Consider the following 27,662-nt stretch of genomic DNA (forward strand, 5'->3'; position numbering starts at 1 on the left):
GAGTCTTTCGGGGCCGTTCTGAGTACCTACTCCGAGGCAGGGACTTGTTTAGCCCCTGTAAAAGTTCCAGAACTCTGTCCTTCGGGGGTGGTTCCTGTGGTGGAGACACGCACCAACGGCCCCGGCCCCGTAAAATTACCCCGAAGTTCCTGCGGTGGAAACGGGCCTAGTGAGATGAAAAGATACCTGGACATCCTGAGGATAAGTGAAAGTCAATGGACTGGCTCAGGGCGCCCAGTGCTGCATGACTGGATCTGTCATCTTCCATTCAGGCCATGAGAATACCCACACATGGTGTAGCTGTCTTAATCTCAAAGGAGAAAGACAAAACTCTGCTGGTATGAAGAGTCGTTTCCTTTTACGTAGGCACAGAAGTAACTGTTAGTTGGCTATTGGCTGTAGTCTTTGCAGTGTGTTCAGTGCAACTTTTTGGACGAGACTCAGGCGACGTGAGGTAACACAGCAGTTGGCCTTTGTCACTACTGGTTACTTGATGTGGGTTTGAGTCTTATCCTTAACTCAATGTTTCATCTCCAGCCACATGGGGATTTAAGTGGTTTACTGCATGTGCCACAAGAGAAAGGTCCACTAATACATGCCCAAATCCCTACAATCAGAAACACTTTTGATAATTAAAATTCAATGCTAAATGTCAGCGCCCTCTTTCTTTCATCAATTCATAAAAAAGGGAATTTGAGGACTTCTCTTGTGTGATTTGAAATTGGAATAAAACCTTAACATGCACAAACAATCTCAAACCCACTATAAAATATCAACATCATGCACACATGTATTGCAAAGTAGTTTAATGTGTTATGTAAATAACAACCAACTCTGGTGACAGCAGTTTGCCTCTGTGAGCTTTCTGATATGACTCCCATCACCAACATGACCACCCAACACTACCAGAACTCACTCTCTCTCTCCCACACACACACACACACACACACACACACACACACACACACACACACACACACACACACACTGAATCTGTCTGTTAGAGAGCAGTTCTGCCAGCCAGCTCCCACTGAGGAAATTGTCTGTGATTGACAGGCTTCTGTGGGTACCATGGAAACCAAAGAGGAAAAATTGAACCAGTAACAGAAATGGCTGACATGAGTGACTGTTAGTGGGGGTATTGTGTAGGTCTGTGTACATGGTGAGAGACACTGCACTTGTCAGTGTGCTTTCAAAGCCTGGGGTTCCCGCTGTTTGCTCATGTGCGTGCGTGTGTGTGTGTGTGTGTGTGTGTGTGTGTGTGTGTGTGAGCATGTAGCTGTGAAATATTTATTTTCAATACTCCCCGTCTGTTCCTGTAACAGTGTCAGCTATATCCTGCTGTATTTAGTGGCCGTTTATGTGAAAATCTACCAGCAGCCATCTGTCATCTGCTATCTATGCAAAGAGAAGGCCAGCAGCACCTTTTTCATTTTGCATTCAAAGCACTTTGTTTGCATTTGGCCTGTCGGTGATCAAACAAGCATGACGTCATAACTGAATGTCCCATATCACGGCGCCTGAAAAAAACAACAATGGGCTTGACTTAGACAGCACACACACTCATACACACACACACACACACACACACACACACAACCTGCTTGAATGGATTAAGGTAAGCATGTTTGACTTCCTCTTATAGAAACAGACACAGAAAAAAAGAGCAGTAGATAATTTGGCGGGCAAGTCTGTGCATGCTGCTCGAGGGGTGGTGTGTACATATACTGTATGTGTGTATATACCAGAGTAACTGTTGGACCACATTTAACTGCCACTGTTAAGAGAGAGGATGCAAATGACATTAAGTACAGACTGCACCTATCTTAATTGGTTATTGTTTATGTTCATTAAAGGCTACACTGAGACTGTGAGGTGCAGGTGTACTGTGGAGTGAATTCAAATACAACAGCTCTGGAAGTTCAGTTTTTGTTTACACTGTTTATTCTACATTTTGGTCATTTTCAAGCTGTAGTTTGTGGTTTTAGTGTATTGTTGTACAGGTGGAGAAAAAGCACATCAGCTGAAGATGGAAAAAAAAGGGAAAGTGTGTGTATTCATGAACATTTTGGGGGCAGAAGGGGCGTGGTGGGAATGTTTTTTTTTTGTTAAGAGCACTGTGATGTTAAGATAAGCTGGGATAGAGCAGTATCTTTATAACTCACGTTTATTTACATAACAACAGGTGCTGGAAAAGTAAAAATAGGGAAGGAGTTAGAGCAGATTTGAATACAATAATTTGCAGGCAGTTTGATGCTATTCAACAGGTGGATGTCTACCAGTTTATCACTCATCTAGTCCTCTGCTCGTTGTTTCTATCATCTCACTTCTCCCTCTACTTTTTCATCACTCCTCTGTCTGTTAGTGAATTCCACCATTTGTTCTCCTGGCAATTTCAACAAAAAGGACAACAAATCATTTTCCTGTTTTACTGATCTTAACTGCATCAACAGTTGGATGTGGGGAAATCTCTCTCTGGTAACTGAATGCAGAGGGAGGTACCACAAAGCAAGTTCGACAAAGCCAGGCTTTCTTTGCAATTGCTGAGTCTATGAAAAAATTATTACAGCATAAAGCAAAAATGCCAGCAGAATATTACTAATTGTGTTAATTCATAAGATAATGTCTTTATTTTACCACTGTGTTTATTTCTGACATGACAGTAGCAGATCTAGACACCTTATGCTTGGTTCAGACCCAAAGATTCACAACAAGTCAAAATCATTTTAGAACGTTGCAGATAAAATTTTTAGCGGTGTGAACTGGCCAGTTTGAGCTTGAATCAAGCCGGCTGATGGTGTCACCTGCAACTCTGCTGGTCAAATCGCAGACGGCTGGTTTTTAGAACGTAAAGCATGTCACCTGTTTCAACAGCTAATCAGCTTGTAGTGAAGTCCACTGGTCAAGTCAAAATGAACTCAAACGACCCGCAGCAGGTGCTCCGTCCCTGCCAAGCCCTCTGCTTTCGTCCTCATGGTGTGCCCGTGTGGGACAGTGGATTGTTGCTACTGCCTGCTAATTAATTGGCGCTGGTTATTTATATTATTGTGGTGCACTCATTGTTAATACAGTCCATTTGATGCTTGTTTTGTTTCTGTTTTTCGCCATTTCATCACTACTACAAATGCAACTGTAGCCAGTATCTCACCATCACTATCCTCATTCATATTTCAAGATGCTACAACTTATAATCAGCCACAAAATAAACCTGAAAAGCCGGAAAACAGAACAGAAGTACAGAGAGTTGTTGCATAGAGATCATACACCATCTCATCTAGTTACATTGGTGTGAACCGGCAGGTTTTTATAACGCTGTAGAACTGCACATTGTAAGTAGTTGCCTGTTTCAACTCGTCTCATTGTGAATCTTTGGTCAGAACTGGACTTTAATCTGTAAACTTGATGCAGCAGATTTAAACATAATACTCAATAACTGCATTTACACGTACTGAAATTGTCCCATAATGAAGTTTATGTGGAAATCACTTTAGTTTTTGGCCAAATGAACTATCTGTCATGCTTAAATCACATATCTACAATCACAGCGAGATCCTGTGGCTGGTCTGTTTTGGTTTCACACCAGCCTAAACAAACCAAGGCAAATGGACAAATGCACCAGGGCTCATTTGAACTGAATCAAAACAAGTTAGACGTAAAAGCACCATTAAAAAAAAATCAAAAACAGTAATACTTGGATGTATGGTGAATGAAACTGGACATTAAAAGTGACAAAGAGGGAGTACACTGCCTCCCGGATTATTTTTGTATTTCTCTGGGGTTTGGCTGAGGTTATTGTGCATGACTCAGATCTCAAGGTGACAATGACATCTCCCAAACCACTTACTTTAAAGCCGTAATAACACATCCTCTCTTCACATCTTGTGGTTTAGATGTACAAAAAGATCAGGTTCAATTTGACTTTCATTCATCATGCCGTATTACCCCAGTCTTGGGTCAGAAATCACACTTTTCCTCTAATTCCCTTTTGGCATCTTCAAAAATCTCCTCTACTTTTTTCGCCCCCCTCGCTGATCTTGTTAAATTAAGTATGATGGCTCAGTGTGAGTGCAGAGCTTTTTCGCTGAAAGGAAAAGAATTGAACTGTCACTCAACTTCCACCTCTTTGCAGCAGAGTGCTTTTGTGTGTGTGTGTGTGTGTGCATAAATCTGTGTGAGTCTGCAAGTTGAGAAACACATGTGAGAGTATGCCTCTGCAGTGGTCAATGATCAACAGCAAATGGGCAGAACACGAGATAATGACCAGCTGACCTGACATCCTGTAAACAAAGGCTAGATTTGGGACTGTACACTCACAGAGGACTTTACATTGTGCCTCTGCAGCTAAAGAAAATCCTCTCAGCTGCTAATCGCTCACGGACAGGCTGCATGTCTGTAGGCCTGACTGGGAACAAAGAGGATAGGATCTAGCTAGCTCTGTATACCTCATATACTCAGTCCGGTCCATGCTGGACGCAGAATATCCAACATTTTGATGAGGACACTCTGTCTCCGTCTGCACTGCATCCGTTTTTTCAATCTCCTGCCGACTCTTCTTGTCTACAAAGTGAGAGACAGAATGAATCATCCGGAGGGATTACTTCCCTCTCCACAGAGTGCCAAAAATACCTTCTTCGACTTGCAGTCACTCTCTTTCACTCTTTTGTATTCTGCATCATTCATATAACTATGATGCTGTCGCTGTCGGGTGAAAATCTCATATCTCCAAAGTTTTCGGAGGCAGAAAAGAGCTGTAAATTTTTCATTCTCTGTGGCCTGAATCTTGCTGACAGCCCTAGAGGTGTTGGGTAGCTCTCTGAAGTCTTTGTGGGACCACAACTGTAGCACCACTATCTCAGACTTATCTCTGTCTTGTGGGTCTTTTGACTTCGACTTATCTTGTTTTCGGCCATCAGTCTCGCCTGTTACAGTCTCAACCCGAGTCCAGTTGACTTCTCAATTTTTCCCTTTCCTGCCCTGCATCACTGGCTGGACTCTTAGTAAAGTGGAGTTATAGTGTGAGTCAGCTGCTGTCAATTCACCATCAACACACACACAGTTCTTAAAGAGAACTTATGTTCATTTTCAGATTCATACTTGTACTTAATGTTTCTACTAGAACATGGTTACATGCTTTAATGGTGAAAATTACTGTTATTTACTGTCTGCGCTGGAACACCTGTATTCACCCTCTGTGTAAAACATTAAGTTTTAGCACCCGTCTCTTTAAAAGCTCAGACAAACTTTCCGCATTGAAAGTTCACATAAGGCTGCAGTCAGGTGGATGTGCGTCGTTTGATTCAAAGACGGTCTGCTTCAGCCCCCGTCAGTACACGGGAGGCCTGGAAGGTGAGTTTACCATCCTCATACTGGCAACATCGGTAGAAAGTGAAATTAAATGATGTTGCTGGCTCTGGAGTGAATTTCTGTCAAATATCCAACTTAAAACTAACTTCATTGGGGTGCCCAGTAGCTTAGTAGATAGGGCGAGCACCACATGTACAATGGCTGTGTCCTTGCCGCAGTGGCCATGGGTTCTATTCCAGTCTAGGACCTTTTGCTGCATGTCGTCCCTCCTCTCTCCCCCTTTCACACTTCAAAAACTGTCCTGTCATCAAAGGCAAAAAGAGCCCTCAAAGATTAATCTATAAAAAAAATGTACAAAAAAAAAATTTAATAAATTCAACGTGGTGAGGACCCCAGCGGCTGCGGCAGGCTTAACCGCAGTGCGTGATTCGAGCATGTGTAGTTGGTGCCCTTGCTATGCCTACAGTCTGTGTGGTCAAAAAAAAATTGCACATGGACGTTGGCATGTGGGCCCACGCAGACATGGGTGGATGATGAGATTTTTGTCACATGGACCACACTTGTGGACACTTAAGGACACGAAAAAGCCTGGTCAGCATCTCTGTGTCCTTCATATCTTGTCGTGTCTTTACTGTCATTGCTGCAAGGGAATGACTGTAATGAAAGATAGTGAAACTTTCTACCGTGAAAAACACCAGTAACAGCTTGTAAACATAACCCAACATGTTCAAATAGGAACATGAGAAGAAATAAGGGTGAAATTAACAACAATGGCAACCAAGTTTACATGTTTCCCTGACGTTAGCATGCAGCTTCATGTAGCAGTGTAGGCTATGTAATGTAAAAACTTGCAGTAGTGTGCCTGGAGCAGATGACCATGTAAAGAAATCTGGCATACTATGACATCATACTGTGGCCAGGGGAGAAAACTATTGGTTTACTTAATATGAACATCCTTCACTGTAACACACATATGAGACAACACAAAAAAGCACAGTAGGTCCCCTTTAAATATCACAGTTGTATCACTGCTCTGAACAGTCACTTGCAAGTGCTTGCACATACAGGAAGATATTTTGCAATTAATATTCTAATATCTTTAAAATCGCACGAGAGTGGGCTACTTCCAGTTTAACACTCTACTACCTTAAATGGGGATAAAATGATTCAATCTTGCAGCTTTTCAAGACTTTCAAAGTATTATTGGACCAAATGGATCAAATCGTGCATGGAGTCCATTCGCAAGAGTTGTGACACTCCTTTGCCATGTAAGTTTATGGGAAAAAGTATTTTTGGGCCACATGGCATCACGTGACCGACATAATTCCACTGTTTGGCCACTATGAAAATTGGCTTCAAAGCCCAGCACATGTTGTGGGGGCCTGGTCTCAAGACTGTTTGAAATCCATCTGGACTCGGACTCGACCCCCACTTGGTCTCAATCTCCATCTGCGCTTTAAGTGGTGCACTGCAGTTCTGTGTAGGACTGCTCTTTTGGTTGCTAACGGCAGAGAGTGGAGTTTAAGGCATTAATCCCAATAAGTGCTACGACTGGTGTTGTTAGAAAAACAAACTGTGAAACATTGTTGTGAATGCAGTAAAAATATGGTTGAACTGAAGGTAAAGCAGAGCATCAGACCAGGTCTGTGTGTGTTTGTGTGAGGATTTTAGTAATTTGAGTATGTTTGTGTGTGCGAGTAATGTGTTTTCCAAAACGTAGAGGACTTGTATGTAAGGAGATATTATGGGGATCATCGTGATCGCTCTAACTGCAATGGCCTCAGCGACAGCAACAACAACATTTAGAAAGGCAGGCCGATTTTCCAAATGGGCATATTCCATTCCTCATCAGGCAGGCAAGACATGAGAAGATTTGGCTGGCATGAATCCTTAATCTGAGGGTAAAATAATCTGTCTCAGAATGTAATAATTCACATGGTATGTCTTTTGATTTGGATTAGTGGCCTGCAATCCTCTTAGCCCAATAGCTCAGTAGAACTTCTCAGTGACAAGTTCACAAGTCCACATAGCTTGCATAGACTCCCTCTCTTGGCCATTAACTCTCACAGCTTAAAGGTAATCTGCTTATATCTGGCTCTGACAGTTTTGTGCATACATCTTGGGGCGATATTGTAAACAAGTCGGCTATGACGCTGCACGTTAGGGGTCAACGCTGTCTTGTTTCAGTGTATCAGTCGGATGCTTTCTGCATAATTGAGAGCAAAAACATCTCAGCATGCTTTTTTTCTTATGTCACCCTTTATAAATTGTCACAGGGATCAGTGACACTCAGGATTACTAACACGTGGGAAACACTTTACACTTTAATACCCAAGAAACAGAACCCAGCCAAGGCTGAGTCCACACTTAATGCAGGTTTGTACTTAGAGGGGAGTGAGCTCCATTTGTAAAAACAAAGTCTGTCACAGCTCTTGCCTGCTGCCATCTTTAAACATGATCCAGTGCTATCAAATAACTCGCGCTAAGACAGGAGGGGAAAAAAAATAACCCTGAATCATTTAAATCCTCGACTCAATATTCTTTATCTTTATCCTTTAAGGTTCTTTATAATTTAATAAACAGGATTAAAGTCATTGGGTAGAACAGAGCTAAGCGAGGCTCGTTCCACATTTTCTGTTTTAGCCTGCACTCTGCATACTGAGTCTTATTAAGCCCTTGCAAGATTACAGGGCCTTAATCTCCGGGAACACATGTTGTGAAGAATAAAAGCAATTTTATTTGGGAAACCAGAGTCCAAGTTTAGCAGGAAATGAGCTTTCTCCATAATCTCATCTTTTTGCTTTTTTCTCCCCTGAGTAAATGAAAAGTCCCCTGTTACAGAACTGAGCTCCCTCTCCCTCTGTGAGTGTGTGTGTGTTGAAGAATTAACTGTGTATTGTGTGCAGTATGAATGTGTGCTCCCTCTCCCCGACGCTCTCCAACACACACACACACACACAATGTGCTCGCTAGTTCATAAATAAGGCTTGGGTAAGGTTTTACCCACCGAGCCGGCTTTGATTTCTGAGGAATGTAAATCCACCTGTTTCTGAACAGTCGGGTTTTCAGACGAATGTATTTATTGTCCCCCCCCCCACCCCCCTCCTCACCCAACACCACAATCACCTCCCTCCTCTCCCAATCACCTCCCTCCTCTCTCCCCTTCATTCACTGTAAATTCTATGCAGATTGCTGGCCCATGCTTACTGCACTTTGCAGAGAAAGCTTCGTAAAGATGATGATAAGCTAAAGCTCTAAATCCCAGACTTAGCTTTCTTATCGAAAGCTGCAGGAGCGAATGGAGCGCTTTAATAGAAGATGTGTGCATTGCTGTGTGTGTGTGTGTGTGTGTGTGTGTGTGTGTGTGTGTGTGTGTGTGTGTGTGTGTGTGTGTGTGTGTGCGTGTGAGAGTGTTGTCTGGGTTGTAAATGCAAATGCATTAAGACTCCTTTTTCCTCCACACCGGCACAATTTCATAAGCGCTGCATAGGCCCTGTTAAGCTTAAACCCTTTTATAAAGAATTAAGACACTCAGCTCTAATAAATTTGATTGACGACGCGCTGTCATCCTGCTCTCAGTGGCGGTATTTCAGAATACAGAAATCCATCATACAGAGATTTGAATTTGAGTTGTTTATCACACACGAGCTGAGCAGTGTATCTCTAACCAAGATGTCATCCCAGTTTATCAGCGGGGCATTATATGAAGAGCACTTGTTGGTGATTCAGCTCACCCTCAGAGATTACAGTTTACAGTCTATCTTTGTGATACTGTTCTCACTAGAGAAATGACAGTCCTTTAAACGACACACGATTCTTAACAAGCACCCTCCTGTGGTCATGCAAACAATGACTGTTCTCACTTAGCGAAAAGCTGCAAGTACCTTACATTTGTTATACCACCATAAAACCATATAGGGAGGAGGTCAAGCTCGAAGGTTGATTGACCGTGACACTGGAGACTGCTGTCTTCAACCCATCTGTTACAGTCAAGATTAGTTTCTTTAAACACTATGATGACCTCTCTCTAACCTTGACTTGCTTTATTTACCTTATCTTAAATGCCATGAAAACTTCTGTTCTCAATCTACCTGTTACTATGAGCCAGAGAGTCCTACATGAAAACAAAATTTCATGCTGTAGCTCAAACAGTATTCATTATTTTGCATGAGATACACAGGGGTGTGTGGTGACACAAAGTATATTTTTGAGCCAGTAATTTACTTTTTACTTCACTACATTTGCCATTAACGCCTTCACAGAGTGCTCTAGATGCAGAAGTTGTGTAGAAGTTTCTAGGTGTCTGGAAGAAAAAGAAGCAGCACCTGTCTTTTGTTCTGTAGTGTATTATCATTCACTCTGAAGCTTTGGAATAGATGACCAGTAAGGGGCTTAGGGTCAGAAGTATATATGGTCAGGGTCAAGAAGATATTTATGGCCCAGGGTTAAGGATTGGTGAAGTCCAACTAGGGTGACCCTCTGTTGTCTGTTTGACTTTGTCTCACATTTCACAGAAACAGCGAGTCTATATAATGGGAGTAATTTGGGGCTGTTTTTCAGAGCAGTTCACATTGGCCGAGAACCTCTCCAAGCATTCTAGATGCTTGATAGATGCTGTATTTCTTGTAATAAACCTGTTCTTTATGCAAGCAAGACGGTGTCATCGGAGTCTCCTTCATCACCTTCACATCATCGCTATTTAAGAAACAACAGTTCACAATGTGATAATAATGGAGCCAAACTCAGAACAAGTGGCCACTTCCAGTGACAATCCCTGCCCATACTTTTTAGACCAAAATCTAAAGACAACAGTCACATGATGAAGTTGCTGTCCCAAAAAACAGGGAGATCAGCGCTTTTAAAAACTCCTCTTCTAAACCTCCATGAGCACAGTGAAGTAAGCTGCTCTTAATGTTGATTTGCAATGTTAATCTTTGATGTTATATAAAAGAGAGGGGTAGAGATGAAGAGATAAGCCCACCTCCTCTACCTCATCAAAGTTTTATCAAGTGTTGTTTTCCATTGTTTTGCAGTGTCCCCAGCACCCTAAAATATATTAAAGTGGTTAGTAACTTGTTCTTTGAGTAATTTATTAACCAGGTACTTTTTTACTTTTATCTAAGTAGGTTTCAGATGACTTGAGAGATGACTTCAGATGACTTCTGTGGTGGTCACGATGACAAGTTTACAGTTGGTAAACATTGGAGGAGAAACTGGTGGTAGCGGTTTGCTGGATACCCAGAGCTATACGACTTTATAAACCCCAGTTACCACAATATAAATAGAAAAGAGGATTAAGTGCATTAAGTGCAGTGCTTGAAATGGCCATCATTGAGGCGAAGCTCCTGGACCAACTGGTGGTACTCCCTGTGATCCATCCTCTTTTTTAGGGTCTCATGTACCCACACAGATCTCTGTTTCCCTGTGCCCAACAAACTATTGGCTGACAGTCTCTCACCCTCAAACAAAGCAAGTACCCTCTGCCTGTCCATTTTAGGAGCTAGCTAAAAATTACTGTGAAATACTGTGGCATTCAAAAAAAATTTTTAAATAAAGGCAGTGAGGTGCACCTTGCATTGTGCAACCTGTAAAACATTTCTGTGTGATCGGAGCCTACTTGTATTTTTACTTGAGTATAAATCTTCAGTACTTAACCCACTACTGGAGATACATTAGTTTTTCAGGATATTTTGAACTCTTCTTGCTAGTTTGAAGTGTGTGATATTAAGACTTAGGAAGGAGATGTCACACTTTTGTGTGAACCAGTCAGATACTGGTGTATGTATTAGCAATGTTTGAAACAAAATGTGATGACAGTTGTGAGGTTGATTTGATTGCTCAAATCTGATCAAACAAGACAAACTATTCAAAAATGGTCAGTTGCGTTCATACTGTGAATTCTAAAATCAAACAGGTCATTACAGTTGGAATATTTGTTTCCCACGTTAGATCGTAAGCTCGAAATTTTATTAAAAAGGGACATATCACATACTGAAGGGAATCCAAGTTATTAAATACACAACTGCAGAGGTTCTGCTTTGAAATCACTCAAAACATGGTTAAACAATAGACAGTAAACTGTATCAGTTTTAAAGCATAGCCCGGAGCTCAGGCAGCACCAGGTCCCATAATTCTCTTAGTGGTTGTCTGTTACAGACAGACTGCATTTAACACATCTGGTGCATCAAAAAGATTGTCAGTTTAATCTCTGCCAAACAAACTGCTTATACAGATTTACATTAAGCTCCAGGTATTTAGGTGTGAGGGAGAACGTACTGTGCTGTCACACAGCAGCTGTGCATGGTGGGATGTCATTATTTCTGCAGTGTGGTTGCACGAATCAGTGTATTTAAGAAAATACTGTGTGATGTGTTTGCTATATTTAACCCACAGCAGAAAAGGCACTTAGTAAGGTTCATTATTAGTGTGAATTGTTGACAATATTAAGAAAATGTGACAGCTTTCATAGCTCTATTTTTTAAAATCTCATAAAACCTGTTGACATAAAAAATACTAATGTAATGAAATCACATTATTGCACTTTTATTACTTATTAAGGGATTAAAACTTTTATAATTACTAGTATGATAACAAGGAAGTTTAATAACTTAAAAAAGGTCCAGTGTGTGGGATTAATGGGATATATTGGCAAAAATATAATAAGTATGTTTTCTTGAGCATATAATCATCTGAAAATAAGATTCATTGTGATTTTGTTGACTTAAAATGAGCCGTTTATATCTACATAGGGAGCGGGTCCTCATCTGCAGAGATTGCCATGTTGCACCACCATGTTTCTACAGTAGCCCAGAATGCACAAACCAAATACTGGCTCTAGATAGGACCATTCACATTTTAGCACAGCTACCACAGTTAGCAGGCCCCCCGCAACAAGAGTTTTGGAAAAATACAGATTTTTTTTTAACGGCAGTTTTTTAAAGCAGTGTTTTTACTGGTTTAAATCACCTGGTTTGTTTGTTTTGAAGAGGAAGAGACCTCCTGAATGTCTGGATCTTAAGGTATTGTTGATAAAAGGTGAGCACACATTAGCAGGTTTTGGGCTAGCTGCCCATCTGTGACGTGCCAACCAGTGTCCGAGAAACACTGACTTGTAACTTGAAACTGCTTTAGTTTACGTTTTTACCGTTTTAATCACCTGGTCTTTTTGTTTTGGAGAGGAGAGACCTCTGCGGATGATTCTGCTCCTGGTAGACGCCCTCTGAACAAAAGAACACTGAAGGAATCCTAACCTGGAGAAGTTTCAGCTGGTTGCAATCTGAAATCCTCACCTCTAGATGCCCTTTAATACCGGAATTTAACAATTCAAATGTTAACATTATTAATCAGTGCCACACCAACACAACCATCATCAGCACTGGGGGAAAAAAGGACTGCTAATAGCTGCCAGTTAATTTGTCATGTGTCAAGTTCTTACACTGCAGCAGTAAACCTGATCTGCTCAGACATTAAACACTCATCCTTCCTCATTAGGAGCCTAATCTGAGCTTCTGTATCTGAGGAAAGATTTCCAATGGGTCAGACCGTTTCCTGAACTATGAGCAGGTTTAAAAAGACAGTCTGACAGCTGCAGGTTAGCACTTGGCACACGTAGGTCTCTTGGTCTGGCAGCACCTCGGGGGTCAAACCTTGTTGCACTGCCAACCAGCCAGTTAGGGAGGCAGCCAGACAGCACCGATGTCCGCTGCCCTGCTATCTGTACTGGCACACGTGCCCCCTCTCCCCCACCTGGGTCCCTGCTGCCTGTCCTGTGCACTCAGGTGCACGCACATCAGCATAATGAACTCCAAGGTAGACTTTACCACTTCACTGGCTCCTCACAAGACAAAATGCCAAAACAAATCTTGTCATAATTAGGCATAATCCAGCTCATTACCGTCTGCTTAATTATCCTATTAATAACACTTCCTAGGAGAGCTTGTTTGCGGCAGCAGCAGTGCGCTCGGGCAAATGTTTGTTCCTAAATGAGCAAACACAGAGAAGACAACAGCATTGTTCAAACATGGGAGCTTTGACAACAGGAAAAAACAGGGCCAGGATTAATAGCGTAGCATAGAGCTTATCTTCCCTCTGAGGCCTCGCTTCACCACCAGGGCTTTGCAATACAGGTAACAGACAAGAATATTATGGATATGGATTTATGCATCTGTTTGTACAGTGATTTCAGTATGACTAATTTCATCTGAAGTACAGGCATCACTGATCATCACTTTTTAAACTTAACTCTGAATGAATTATCACACAGTTTAAAGAAATGATGCAAATTTTCACAGCACCCAGAACTCCCTGTAGAAGTAGAGAACTGATTGTGTACAATCTGCCTTTCAGTGTTACTGAACCAATAATCCCTTTGTATGAAGAACCTGTTTTAATCTCATAATGCATGGAGGAGAGTTTCACACAGTGTGAGGCAGAGTAATTTCATGTCAGTGACTTTTCTCTGAGGCCCCACTCATGCAGTCAGTTTTTTTCCCAATTATTTATTTTCAGCTTAGATAAACAAATGCTTGTGACAGCAAATATGGAATATAATGATGTCATTAAATTGGCATTACGGCCCGATTCGCTCTGTTTTTTACACTCAGCTACATTCTTAAATTTTCAGCCTACAGTTTGATTTGTGAAGTTTGTGAGATTTCACGGAGGTTTTTATCATTTGGACTCTTTGGTCACAAGTGTGGATCAGTTCACTCAGCTATAGTTAACACTGCCACTTAAGGTTTAAGTGGCTATGTGGAAATGGCAGCAATTATATTAGGCCTTTTAAGTCGAGTCAGTTTTACTTATAAATCACAAAGTTGCCTCAGTGGGCAGGAGCCGTTCACAATCTGTGTTCTTCCGTGTTCAGGATTTAATGCATTAAGCATCAACCAGGCGCAGTGGCCAATGATATGAGCCAGACTGACAACTGTTAATCACTTTTTTGTACTAGAACTCTGATACGCAAGTCACGTATGTAACACAAACAGACACTGTGTTTGGTGGCGAAACATGGAAGTTTGCCACGGTCACACAGTTTGACAAAAACTCAAGCTTTGAGCAGCTTTTGATATCCAATGTCTTTACATGGTACAGACCAAATTTGAAGTCAATTTGATCAAATCTGTAGGAGGAGTTCGTTTAAGTACGACCCCTGGAAATGGCCAAAAATGCACAAAAAATGCACAGTAAATTCAAAATGGCTAACTTCCTGTTTGGTTTAGAGTATGGCCCCAAGAGACCTTTTGTTACGTCTTGGGATTACTTGTGCCTACCAATTCTCATACATGTAGGTGAAACCAGCTTCGGGGGCCCTTGCCCTCATAGAAATTTTGTCGGGGGCGCTACTGAGCCTTTTTATTTTTGATTTTTTTGTCCTCGAGCATGAGACAAAACATCAAATTTTTCACCAGTTGTGGTATGTGTACAAAGTTTCAAGCACCTTTAGGCCCCCAAAAATGAGATTCATTTGGAGGAAGAAGAAGAAGAAAAATTCCTTGCATTTCAATAGGGTCCTCGCACCACGTGGTGCTTGGGCCCTAAAAATATACATATAAGATATTATCAGTGTAGTGTATGATGTAATATTTAGTTTTCAACCATTTAAAGTGATCAGTGCAGATAACAGGTTTGTCTGTTGACCACATCCTTTTAAAGTCAACGTGGTTAAAAGCCTGGTTAAGTTTTTCTTGCGTCGCACAACTGGTTTAGACACTTACGTTGATGTGGAGCCTGTCTGAGCTCAGAACATCAGCAAGAATGATGATCTTATCGCAAACTGAGAGCTCTGCATCTACCTGTTTTCAGGAGTTTGGACTCCAAGGAAACAAGTTTTAATTTGGCTCACTCTGTATTGAGAAAGGCATGTTGCTATTAGACATCTTAGTGGCACTACTACTCTGTTTTCTTCCCTTTGGAAACATACTGCTGATGCACGATGGACGAAACAAATACCTTGAATACCATCAATCCTTCCCGATTCTTTAGTCTCAGCCCAGGCTTTCCCGTCTGCAGGATTAAAACAGACATTTTCTCTCATGTATCTGTAACTAATCTTTCTCTCTAGCTGAACTCTATACAGACTGAGCACAAGCTGTATCAACAGGGCAAAGACACACAGCAAGGTGAAAGCGTCTGCCAACTGCTGCAGGCAGATGCCAGCTGAGGCAACCCAGACCACATCCTCCTTGGCTACGATTGATGGGTTGGTGTCAACTCTAAAAGTCTTCTGTGTAAAGAATTAAACATACATGCCAGAGCTGTGAATACAGACTTAAGAGTAAAAGAATCTCTCAAAATGTTTATACTTAACACCTACCCTACTGTACACACACACACACACAGACACACACAGACACACAAGAAGCTTTCTTTATCTCTCTCTTTCTCTAACCCCGTCCTCAGGCTGACGCTTCCTCCCCTGGTTCGAAACATTATCCTTTGGCCTCTGGGAGCAGAGGGTGAAGACAAAGCCCTGGCACTAAACACTGTCTTGGCTCTGTGTACACAAACACACTCTCCTCATCAATATTTAAATACACTTTATCAGACCTAAAACCTGTTCTTACCCCTAGTGTATCGACATCAAGTGTGAAACTGTTCGAAAATAAAGTTAAATTGTTAAAAGCTGAGTTTGCTTCCAGTAGATTCAGTGCTGCTATGTTTGCCAGTCTGGGAAGCTTTTATCATTCAAAAAGCATATCCAAAATCTGTAGGAGATCATCGGTAATATTATGTAGCACACTTATGCTTTTGATGTAAACTGAATGGGAAAGCATAACAGGATGCCGTGTTGGGGATGCCTGTTTTATCTTTTTCCTCTGATCTCTGGAGCAAGAGAGAGGAAGAGAAAGGGAGAGAGACAGACAAACAGAGAGGAGAGAAAAGACTGCCAGCGGATAGAGAGAAGAGAGAGTGGGTGAAGGGAGTGACAGCAGCGCCATATCAAAAGAATAAAAGAGAATGAGTTATCAAGGAAAAATGGATCAATGAATTCACTTCATGCAAAAAACAGCAAACAGCAGACGTATTGAAATCCTATTATGTGGAGAAAAGTGAATAATTGATGCCCTCTTCTCTTTTTCACACTGATTCAGATTTTTTCGCGGCTGCATCAGATGGGTTTACAAGTGGTTTAGAAGTGTATTAATGATTTATGTGTGAGCTTGAGAGCTGCTTGCTTACAAAAAGAGTAAATAATCTGCTTCTATTGAGTGGCGTATATACTACAGGCTCTGATGGCTGATTATGGGTGTGAAAGGAAAACTTTAGCGCCTAAAGAGAAATGAGAAATAAACATCATCAAAATCAGACTTTCAACATGAAGGGCCCTATTTAAACAGTCTATAGTGCATAGTTTAAAGTGCATGGTGCAAGTTAGAGCGCAGCTTGGGATGCATTTTCCTGACCCAAGCCTGAGACAATTATAACCAAGCCCAACAAACTTTCTGATTTTTAAGTCTGGACCAAACCCGAGCCCAACGCAGTTTGTTACCTGACATAGTTATCGTTATCATGGTTACGGCTTGTCTGTTTAGCATGATCACAGATGGACAGTGTGTAAATGACCATCAAAGGGCTGCTGTTACGCACAGTCAAACGCCGCACGCACAGCAGCTTAGCACAGCACACACACTCAATTGGAGTGGAGTTGATAAACACACGCTGTGGCCAAACCTTTTACGCAACCTACTGACACATAATATAATAATAATAATAATAATAATAATAATATCTAGCATCCTCCATTTTTATTAGTTCAGTCTGAATATTTACCGCCTCCTGTCTGAAATGTTATTACTGGCCTGTGTTGCATTCAGGCATCATAATTTTTATGGGTCAGCGGTGCAATCGTTGCTGCTCATAATTTTTATGGGTCAGCGGTGCAATCGTTGCTGCCTCAAAATAGCAACACAGCAACCATGCGCTGCACATTGCATTTTAAAAACTACATTGCATTTTAAAAACTACATAGCCATGGCCTGTGTTGCATTCAGGCATCATAATTTTTATGGGTCAGCGGTGCAATCGTTGCTGCCTCAAAATAGCAACACAGCAACCATGCGTATGAGATTCCATCAGATGGTGGCAAGTATATTTGCTGCTTACAAGAGTTGTCATGTTAATTTTGACGCATTTGATTATTTAAAACAAACACAATTACAAATTTATTTACAATTTTCAGTCGACATTCAAATGTAATCAAAGTGCAACAAAATGATTTTGTGGAGCTTCGCGAATCAGATGTTTGCGAGCAGATACCATCTAAACAAAGATTATTAGAGATGTTTTACCAGGTTTTAGAATCTAAGAGGAAAGTTATCACACATACTGTGACGCTAACATTAAAATAATTCACCAAAAAGGTCCTTTACATCTCCTATTCAAACCACTTAGGTCTTATTCCAATTGGCTGTATATGAATTATGAATGAACTAACCTCAATTCAAAGACATTAGGGAAGTAAGTTAAGAAGCTTAATAATTATGCTGTGAACTACCAGACTGCAGGTGCTAAAGAGTTCGTGACACAAAAAACTCTTTAGAGAAATGGAAAGCTCTTTAAAAGAAACAATATGGGAAAGAAAGAAAGAAAGAGCAATATTTAAACACACGCACACACAAACACAAACACAGACACACACACACACACACAATACTGTCGCCCTGCTGACTTAACACCAGTGGAGCATTTCCGACAGGTGCGGCTCGGTCATCTACGGTTCAGTGGCAAAGTCCTTGGGGAGGACACATCATGGAGGGATGCCAGGCAGCGGAGCCTCAGGTGGACTCTTTCCCCTTGCTCTGCAGCAGGACGACATCTTCACGGCCAATCAGAAGTATGAGAGCGGGGGGACGAGAGGGCACCGAGACGGGGAATACTGCTCTCCAATCGTCTGGCTGGGTTAGTGTTAATGATCAGGTTCATGAGAAACAGCTGGTCTTAAGTGGCTGCTTCAAATATCTTCGTCCAATCTCTCACAGATTATTACATCTACCTACAGGTGACAATATCTCAACTTTTTTTATCAAGATACTGGAGCTTATGGGAGATCAAGCTTGTTAAAGGTGGATAAACATAGAAATAATAAATAAACAACTGTATTATATTGGATTTTTTTGTTTGTTTGGTTATTTTTACTATTACAAAACGTCAGTGTGATTTTTGATTGAGGTTTTATTTAAACGACGGCCACAGTGGTGACAGAGCTAACAATGGTAACTGGGGGGAACAAGAGACTGGGCGCTACGCTCCCATGACACTGTCGTCTCGGTATCAGCGTTAACCTCCGTATGAGCTTTGTGCAAAGCAAAGACAATGAGCTGGCCAGCATCATACTCACATGCACTTACAGCCGGACCATCTTACCACAACAAACTACAGAGAAGCCAGGATTACAACGCACACAGAGGTAGCATGACTTAATTCTCTGCTCAGGACGCCAGTTGTTTGCTGCTGTATAAATAATCTGAATGTAGCCCTAAAAGATTATTATCTACATCAGTGGTTTCCAACTGGTGGGTCGCGGTCCAAAATTGGGTCCAATCCATTCTGAATGGACCGAAAGTGTTTCGCGAACGTGTTAAGTTTGTAAAAAATACTCTTCATTTCAAAAGTACAGTGAATTTCTGGTGCATAGCCTTTTTTGAAAGTACTGTTTCCTGTAGTAGAGGGAGTGAATAACAAACACTTACTTAAAAGAGACAACAAACAAGCTGCTGATGCTGAACATATCAATCTGAATAAATCTGGACCCAGTTGGGAACCACTGCTCTACATGTTCTACTGTTACACTACATTTTAGCATTGAGCATCATACTAGATTTGTCATTTGTGGCCACAGTGGCTGCTGTTCAGCGAAAGTTATATAATCTCACTTTAACGTACTCTAATATATTAGCATCTATACTAGAGGGAACTATGTACGGCAAAAAATATGGTTTTGATGCCAATCTCTTGTCAGGTATTGGGTGAGGTGACCCTACTTCAACTCTAAATTGGCATTAATCTTAAAACTTCAACCTATGGTCCTGTCAAAAATGATTGATACATATAAATTCTGAAATGTGAATTGGTTTCAGTACTAATTTTTGCAGCATCAATACACCAGTATCTGCAATGCTTTCTTGCTCTCTCTTACTGTTGATGTTTACTACAGTCATTCTGCTGTTCTCTGCTCCTAACCGAGAAAATAAAAGTAATCATTATCAAGTTATAGCCTAACTTTTCATGAAAAAAAATGCTCTCAATTTCAGTTTTTCTTGTGGTATTGGAATTTGAATAGTATTGAATATCAGTATTTTCAAGGCATTGTATAGAAGAAAGAAATTCCAGTATTGTGATAACACCACTAATTATGGTGTAATCTTGAGGTGAAACCTGAATCCAACGACTAAAACGACCTAAAGCAAGCTAGGACCAGAAAAGTGTCCTCACTTTGGAATACTTTCCGTTTCCTCAAATTTCTCCTGAGAGCATGTAGACGAGACAATTCGCCAACCACAAAGAGACACAGGCTGTTACCTGTGCGCCCCTCAGCACTTCCTCCACATATTAAAATCCACAGTATTGAAACATCCTCTCCAGCTATTTCAAGCCACCCAAGTCGCTCAGGCTAACAACAATTAGGCCCCTGCAATTAGTCATCATAATACTGCAGCTCACTGGGCAACAATAATAAATGCGGTTATGGATGGGCTTACCCAAGTGAAGCTAACATCCACCAAGTGCTAATGATAGCAAGACAGTGCACATAATAACAAATTGTGCTCTGCCTTCATAATGAGACACATGAGCTGAATGAAACACGGAGGTAAAGAGAGGAGCTACAGTTTACTGAGGGCTAACAGAGGAGAACAATTGCAAGCATGGGCACGATCGCCATCAGCAATTTGCTGACACGAAGCCTGAGTGCAACATTTATTGGAAGATATTAGTATGATTTATGCACTTGTCTGTGTAACATACTTTATTTTCGCTGTAGGTGAAGGGTTGAAGAGTTGGAGAGAATTTTAAGGACTCTAATAGCCCAAGGAAGTGAAAAGTCATTCTGCTGTATTTCATACTTTCAGAGATGTGTGAAGGTCAAACTACCTCTCTCACACCCACGCATGGATGCTCCTCCTGTTGTTGTTTTTTCATCAGTGTATTGAAAATCACTTTATCTTCTGTCCTGGTCTGCTGGTGCTCTGTGATGCCAGCTGCCCTGTGTCCTGCAGTTTCACAGGACACAAAATGATTTGTCCTGTACTAGAGCTTGTGATAGCGTATCAAATAAGTAGTCAGAATAAAGTTGGGTTGATTTCTGGTTTTGCTGGTACAGTCCGAAGTACGAGCTGAAACCAGTTTGATTTCATGTAAACTGGCTGAACCAACGCTGGTCATTTTAACTGGCAAATTGGCGCCAAGGCGCTAAATTCAATTTGCACTGCATCAGTAATCAGATGTATGACGAGGTGATGGACGAGGACAACCGTGTCTGATAGGCCTTAAGACGACCCAACAGCATTTCAGTAGAGGTGGAAGGGGCAGAGCTGCGCACGTCATGTTTGCTTACCAAAAAGTTCATACGTTCTTTGGGGTTGTTATAATAGCTTTAGTGGTAATTCAATGAATGTCTTGTAGATGTGGGTGTGGTTTAGGTAGGTGGTAGGAGGCAGGGTCAGCACTGACGTCACACTTGGGGGTTGGTGGCATTGACTAATTAGCTGCACCTGTAGAGATAGCTGGAAGGGTCTTTGAGCTGAACAGGCACGCCACAAGGAAGACACCGGTTGCAAGACTTTCCAAAGACAAAAGAGACTGAGAGAGCGCTTGACACGCCACCCGGATTATCCATGTAAATACACATTTACTCTGAACAACCACGAAGAAGAGCAAGCTGGCCAACTGGTCCAACAGAATGTCACGTAAGGGTTGTCCAGCGAGGTCGTCTGGTCCGAGCGAGCTGGTCGCGAGGAGCAAGAACGGTGGCCTGACAGTGAGTCAACCACACACTCCCCCCAGATAGGAAAGGTCGCAGTCATCCAGGGAAGTCCAGACACATTTCTCACGTCTAATGCAACATGTATGGAGAGGCACTAAGTTACGGGCTTGCTAGCCTTAGTTGATGAGGTTTCACGAGCCAGACGAGACATGGCAGAGTCTCTCATGAAACTAAAACATCACCAAAACGGCAACATTTTGGATTTGAAACCTACGGAAGAGGTGTCCGAATGGGCTGTAGGTAACGGTGGTAAGGACACGGTGTCATTATGTTCCACTTGGGAACAGCTGCTGAGTTAAGTGCATAAAATCTGGTCCATTCTGACTCTTAATATCTAACCGGGTTGAAAAAAATTAACCGGCCCAACCCTAACTCATGATGTGCTAATGTAGGTTGTATTACAGTTAGTGTAAATAAACGGCACATAAACCAGCTTAACGTAGCAGCACAGTCATCCACAGCTGTTTTCATAGGTTTTCAAGATGAGAAACGTACTGAAATTCAGACCGTCAAACAGTTCAGTGTTGTCACATTTTCAGCTGTAGGACTGGATGGTAACTGGACTGCATTTATACAGCGCTTTTCTAGTCTTAGCAACCACTCAAAGTGCTTTACAACACAGGCAATTGAGAGCAACTTGGAGTTCAGCGTCTTGCCAAAGAACACTTTGAAATGTTGACTGCAGGGGCCAACGACCTAACCACCAGGCTTCCATTTAGACAACTACTCTATTTCCTGAGCCACAGCTGCCCAGTGTTATATTTTCAGCCTTGTGTCAAGTTACATCAAAGCCACATTTTTATAAAGCATGTAAACTAGTTAACTTACATACAAAGTTATATGTAGCTATTGTTTGGCCCACAGCCCAGAATACTGAGGTCAAATGCAAATGACAAAACAACCACATACAGTACTAACCACACATGGGAACTATTGAGAACATCAGGTAATAACGTCAAAACAGGGTCATCAGAGAAGCAGCAGTATTCATTATCCACCTAACCTAAGTGTCACAGGGTTGAATATGTGAATGCCAGGAGTTACTGTAGCCCCTCTGAAACTGCCTAACCAATGCAGCGCCATGCCGTTCTGTATAAAAGGTACGAACACGGAATGGGGGGAGAGAGCTGTTTTGCCATTAAGCCAGCAGCGAACCCAGTCACAGAGCTGGAACAATGTCTCTAAGGGGGAGATACAAATTTGATTTTAGGTAACCATTGTTACATTTTATGCCTTTATAAAAAGCCTGTTTGTCAGGCACCTGGTGTACTTTGGTTGCCTGTACATCACATATTCTGTCACAGCCAAATACACACTGTGTCTTCCATTGTATTCTATTTTCATGATTACTGCAGTCCTGCAGGAAGCTTATTGCTGGTGTTGATGCACTGACACCTCGTCTCTCTCCTCAGATACAAAACGGATTGGAAACTGCGAACGCACTACAGAAGAAGCCAGGACCCACAATGCATCGGGCCTGGCAGCCAGGAAGCAGATGGGTTGGCTGGCCTTACTGGATAGCAGGGGCCCAATAGTGGCACCGGTTGTTGCTTTTGATGAGCTATGCACATAAGAAACCAGAACATCTGGTCTGACCATGTGGCACCTCCATTTGTCCAAGGCCCCTTGAAGCAAGCCCTCACACACACACATAGACACACACCTTCCACTGCCAGCTGCATCCACGCAAATGTGAGCTAAATCCAATGAATGATGCATGTTATTCACAGTGGGGTGCTGAGAGGCTGGGTGAGATGAGGGAAGGGGGGGTAGGTGTGGCGAGCCCACCACCCCTCAACAGAGCCCCCTGCTTTCCCAGCATCCTTTTCTGTGACTTTGATTAAAAATCATCCCACTCTTCCCTAAACAACTCATGAATATGCAGCAGGGTAATAAGCCCCGGCTCAAAGCAACTGATTTGTCAATTGTCTGCATTTCATCAAGATTGAGTAACACCTCAAGGGTGCTATAATCGAAAGCTGTAAAAAGAAGAGGGAGGAAAGAGCCTGTTCACCATTAGATTGCTGCGTTATCTTAATCATTAGGCACTTCGGGAGCTTAATTAACGACCTGACAAGAGCTGGGTAGAGAATTTGGAGTTGATTGGTTGTCGGAGGTGTTGAGTGAGTATACCGAATGCTAAGTCAGGGGAGGAATTCTAGCGAGAGAGAAGAGCGGCTGATTCGCTTTCAAAAACCAACTCAGCAGCAGCCATTAGACTGTTTTAATTAAGCATAATTAGAGATGCGATTACAATGATGGGTTTGATAACCAGTATTAAATCATTCATCCATAAATGTTATGTTAAAATAGATGAGGGGGGAAAACGAGAGAGAGGAGAGGAGGGGCGGAGTGGAGGTGGAGTGTGAGTAAGATGTAGAGATAAATATGTGAGTGAGAGTGTGAGAAAGAAAGAGAGAGAGGAAGTGTGTGTGTGTGTCTGTGTGTGTATATGTGGTGGGGGGGTCTGGCAGGCTGCCACCAATTAGTTGGATGTGCTCAATTGCAGGAATTCTCTGGTGTCGTGACTCATGTTGACAGGTGTTCAGGGTGAATTATTTGTACAGGGGAGACAGTTTGCACACTAAACACACACACACACACACACACACACACACATACACACACATACACAAAGCCTGCTCATCCCATAACCCAGCTCTGATATAAATCCAGCATGTTTATTGCTCTGGTCGGCAGGAGAAAATGAGATTGGACACTCTTTCCTCCTTCTCATTCTCTCCTCCTCTTCTCCTCTCTGCTGACTGGCTGACTGGGTCATTTTTAAATGCCTTGTAAATTTGTCAGCCATATTAAGTGCCCATTAAAGGGCACCAAGCTGGAGGAGGAAGCAGGAAAAGAGAGGCTCATATGGCGGTCCCTGACTGGCATTGCTCCCACATCCATCCAGCTTAATGGTGCCCGCCCACTGTGGCACTGGGGAGTCGTAGCTGTGATGTATTGTGGCACAGACGGACACAAGCTGGAAGAGGCAGATTAGCTACTATAGGCCAGAATGTTTTGAGGTAACCTGGCTTGGACTGGCTGCTTGGCAGCTGCCATAATGCCCTGGCATGGTGATCTGTGGTCCTCTATCAGTAGGTTTACTGGGTTATCAGTGGAGTACAGTTTGAGTTGGAACAAACTGTTGGAAAAGTCTAACGGGTGGTCGTTCCAAGAAATAAAATCTCAATAGTGCCATTGAAGGAGAGACACTATGAGTCCGAGGCCCGTGCACTTTGCCAGCAGAGGTGGACTGGCTGTGTGGAGCAGCACGAGTTCTCCTGGCAAACTGGTTGAAATGTTGGTCAGTGGTTATTATAGCAATACTAACATAAAATAAAGCAAACGTCCCATGCTGGTTGTCAGGTTTGTTTGTGGCATGAGTGAAAATCATCACATCTCATGAGTCGGTCTTATCCAGTACAAAACTTCATTAGCTATGACCAGCAGCTCTACAGTTTGAGCGGATGGATAGTCAGACGGCCCACAAAAAGTTCCCCACCCTTTGGCGGCCACAGTTCTTGCCCCAGGAGGCTGAAATTTGGCATGGAGGTCAAGTATATGAGTGACTGTGTGTGTGTAATGGTGTTTGTCTGTGTTCATGCCAAGAAAGTGGCCTATCGCAAAATGGTGCATATCTCCCAAATTGAGCTACTGACTTGCCCAAAATTTTGTGCAAGTCAGTGCAATACGCGGAAGCAATGTGGTCACAATTAACTACTGCAAATTTGCACTTGTTTTTGATATGGTGCTTTTGTTTCGGTATGTTGCTGTTACATGTCATACACTGACCTGACACAATAGATACCTGTCAACTGGTTTAACCTTACAAAAATGTATTTTGCAGTTATAAATTTCGGCATGCATAAAGAAAAGAAATTTATATTTTATATATTTTAGAAAAGGGTTTCAGAGAGTTGGAGTGAAACAGAGTGGAGGGTGAGGCTAAGAAACAATGTGCTTTGCAAGACTAAGACATTCAGCACTGGAAGTTTGTTAAAAACTGACAGCAAAAGTGAATTTTTTCCATATATTTAGAATTAAAATGTACAAATCTCTATAACAAATGGCTCATTCAGTACAATACAAGATGTCATAAAATTCAAGCTGTGGGCACAAATAAAAAGATGTCTTTATTTATGTCAGCAGTGCTCTCCTCTAATTCTGCGGTAATCAACAAAGAAGAAAGTGTTCTTAATCAATTCATTTCCATCACTGAGCTCTGCACCGTAGATTTTTTCAATAAAGAGATGGTCAATAAATCTGTAGCCTTGTCTAAAGGAAAGTAGCCAGAGTCCATTTTCTGATGGACACGATAAAAAGCCACTCTTGCCAATCGATGAGGAAGCCAGAAATAACAACTTGTCAATCCACAGGATGCTGTTCGGCTCATGCTGCCCTATACTAAGTAAGACCTCCCATTGTGCTGGTGTTCATCAGTGGTCCATCACAAAGATGGAAGAGCAACAACGCTGTGGGTGAACACGCATGTTCACATTGTACACATCTTTTTGTGTAAATTATCAAGTAAAAACATTATTCACATTCCACTCTCAACAACTGCAGGAGACACAACCAGTGACAATTTAGATTATCACATGAATAAGATGGTTTCTGGTGCTGTTGTCTCAGCCAGTGTGTTCTAGTGTAACGCTGCTTTCACAGCACGGCTTTGTGGCCAAAGTTCAACTAATGCCTTCCATACACTGGAAGACCTTGAAAAGTTTATTAAAAGACTAAAGATTTTAGTCACACATCATAAGAATTTGCAAAGACTGAGGATCATGAGCCAAGACTAAAAACTTTTGATAATATTAACACTGATTTTGTCAGAATGTCAAGACAAGAAAAAGACAGACTTAGGACAACAATTGAGATCACAGGAGAAACCACCAACTGAGGTAAAACTCTAATGATTTGTCTGCAACAGTGACATAACTTGAAATGTTGTTTGGTGTAAGGCAGGCATAAAGACACTTTGACCCCTAAACTCACTTACCTCCACATCACAGGAGCAATATCCAGCATTGACAGCAGGGGGGATTTGGGATGCCGCCAATTTCACTGTAGAGAGACTGTAGAGAGAAATTTAATTTAGAAAGTTAATTTTGTGCATCCCTGAATTTCCTAAGTCACTTAACTTCACTCTCTGACACTACCTGGACCACAAAAGTCTCGAACATAGTAGGAAAGCTAAAACAATCAGTTGATCGACAGAAAATAAACCAATAGTTTCATATTTGACTGATCATTAAAGTCATTTTTAATTAAAAATGCCATACATTCATGAGTCCCAACTTCTCCGTTGTTAGGATTTGCTTTTTTGTGTAATGCAACTGAATATCTTTGATTTTTAGTATGTTACTCCAAAAAAAAAACTAGCAATTTGAAGACGTAACACTGAAATTAAAGAAATTGTGATAGTTGAATGGGGCAACTAAGTGATAATGAAATTGTCAGTTGGCCAAATTAAAGAGTAACTTCAAAGATGGCCTTTTAATAAAACTAGGATGTCTACGCAGTAGAAAGACACAGATACTTTTTAAAATTGGTGATACAGAACCAGAAAAAACAGAGAAAAGGGAAGCTATTGCTCAAGAGGGAGAAAACCTACTACTACTAGAATGCAAAGCGCCTCACCCAACCAATAAACACTCCCGCTCGTGGTGACGTAATGGAAACGTGTCTGTTTAACAAAGGTGGTGGACTGGCAAGAAACAATCTCAAACTTTTACAATTAAGCAGTAAGCTAGAACATGTTTCTGAACATATGTGAGGCAAGAAATAAACAACTCAATAATAGAATCTTTGTTGATATTTGATCAGCACTTCCTAGTTTAACCGTTTGACCTCAGTTTTTTTAACTTCTGATATCACTGTGCAAGAAACAGTATGGCACCCACTTCCTGTTCACAGAGTCTCATTATTACGGTTAAACACGTCACTAAAATATGTTTCTAAAAACAGTGTAGGCAAGAAATAGGCAACTCAGTGACAGAATCTAGACATACATTCAATCAGCACTGCCTGGTTTTATCAGATTTCGGTCTGAGTTTGAGAGACAGAGGGTTTTGTGTCTTGATCTGCTCTTATGCTGTCCGTGTCCATGGTGGTGCCAAAGGTGGCGAGCAAAATATAAATGCAAAAGTGCAGGCTGCAGTTCAAGCAACAACCCCAAAAACCGACGAAACCGGATAACACAATTTACGGGAGGGGGCAGAGGGTTATCTAGGCACTTGTTACATGGAGGGAAGTTAACCACGGTTCATTTGCACATACTACCCACATAGTTTTTATACAAAGCTTGTTGAAAATTGGCTAAGTATCCTTTTAAGTATTAGTTAGCTGTAGTGCAAGTGATGTTTGGTACACC

The 27,662-nt window shown here is 41.7% G+C and overlaps 1 long non-coding RNA gene across 1 annotated transcript in view; it reads right to left on the minus strand.

The window, feature by feature from the left end:
- Positions 1-27,662, minus strand: part of LOC126390993 (uncharacterized) — a 119,683-nt gene that overhangs the window by 34,306 nt on the left and 57,715 nt on the right. Inside the window, exon 2 of the long non-coding RNA XR_007570008.1 lies at positions 26,289-26,364. This is a non-coding gene — a long non-coding RNA (uncharacterized LOC126390993). The remainder of the gene's footprint in view (positions 1-26,288; positions 26,365-27,662) is intronic.

This window comes from Epinephelus moara, chromosome 1 (assembly GCF_006386435.1).
Source record: "Epinephelus moara isolate mb chromosome 1, YSFRI_EMoa_1.0, whole genome shotgun sequence".
Lineage (NCBI taxonomy): Eukaryota > Metazoa > Chordata > Actinopteri > Perciformes > Serranidae > Epinephelus > Epinephelus moara.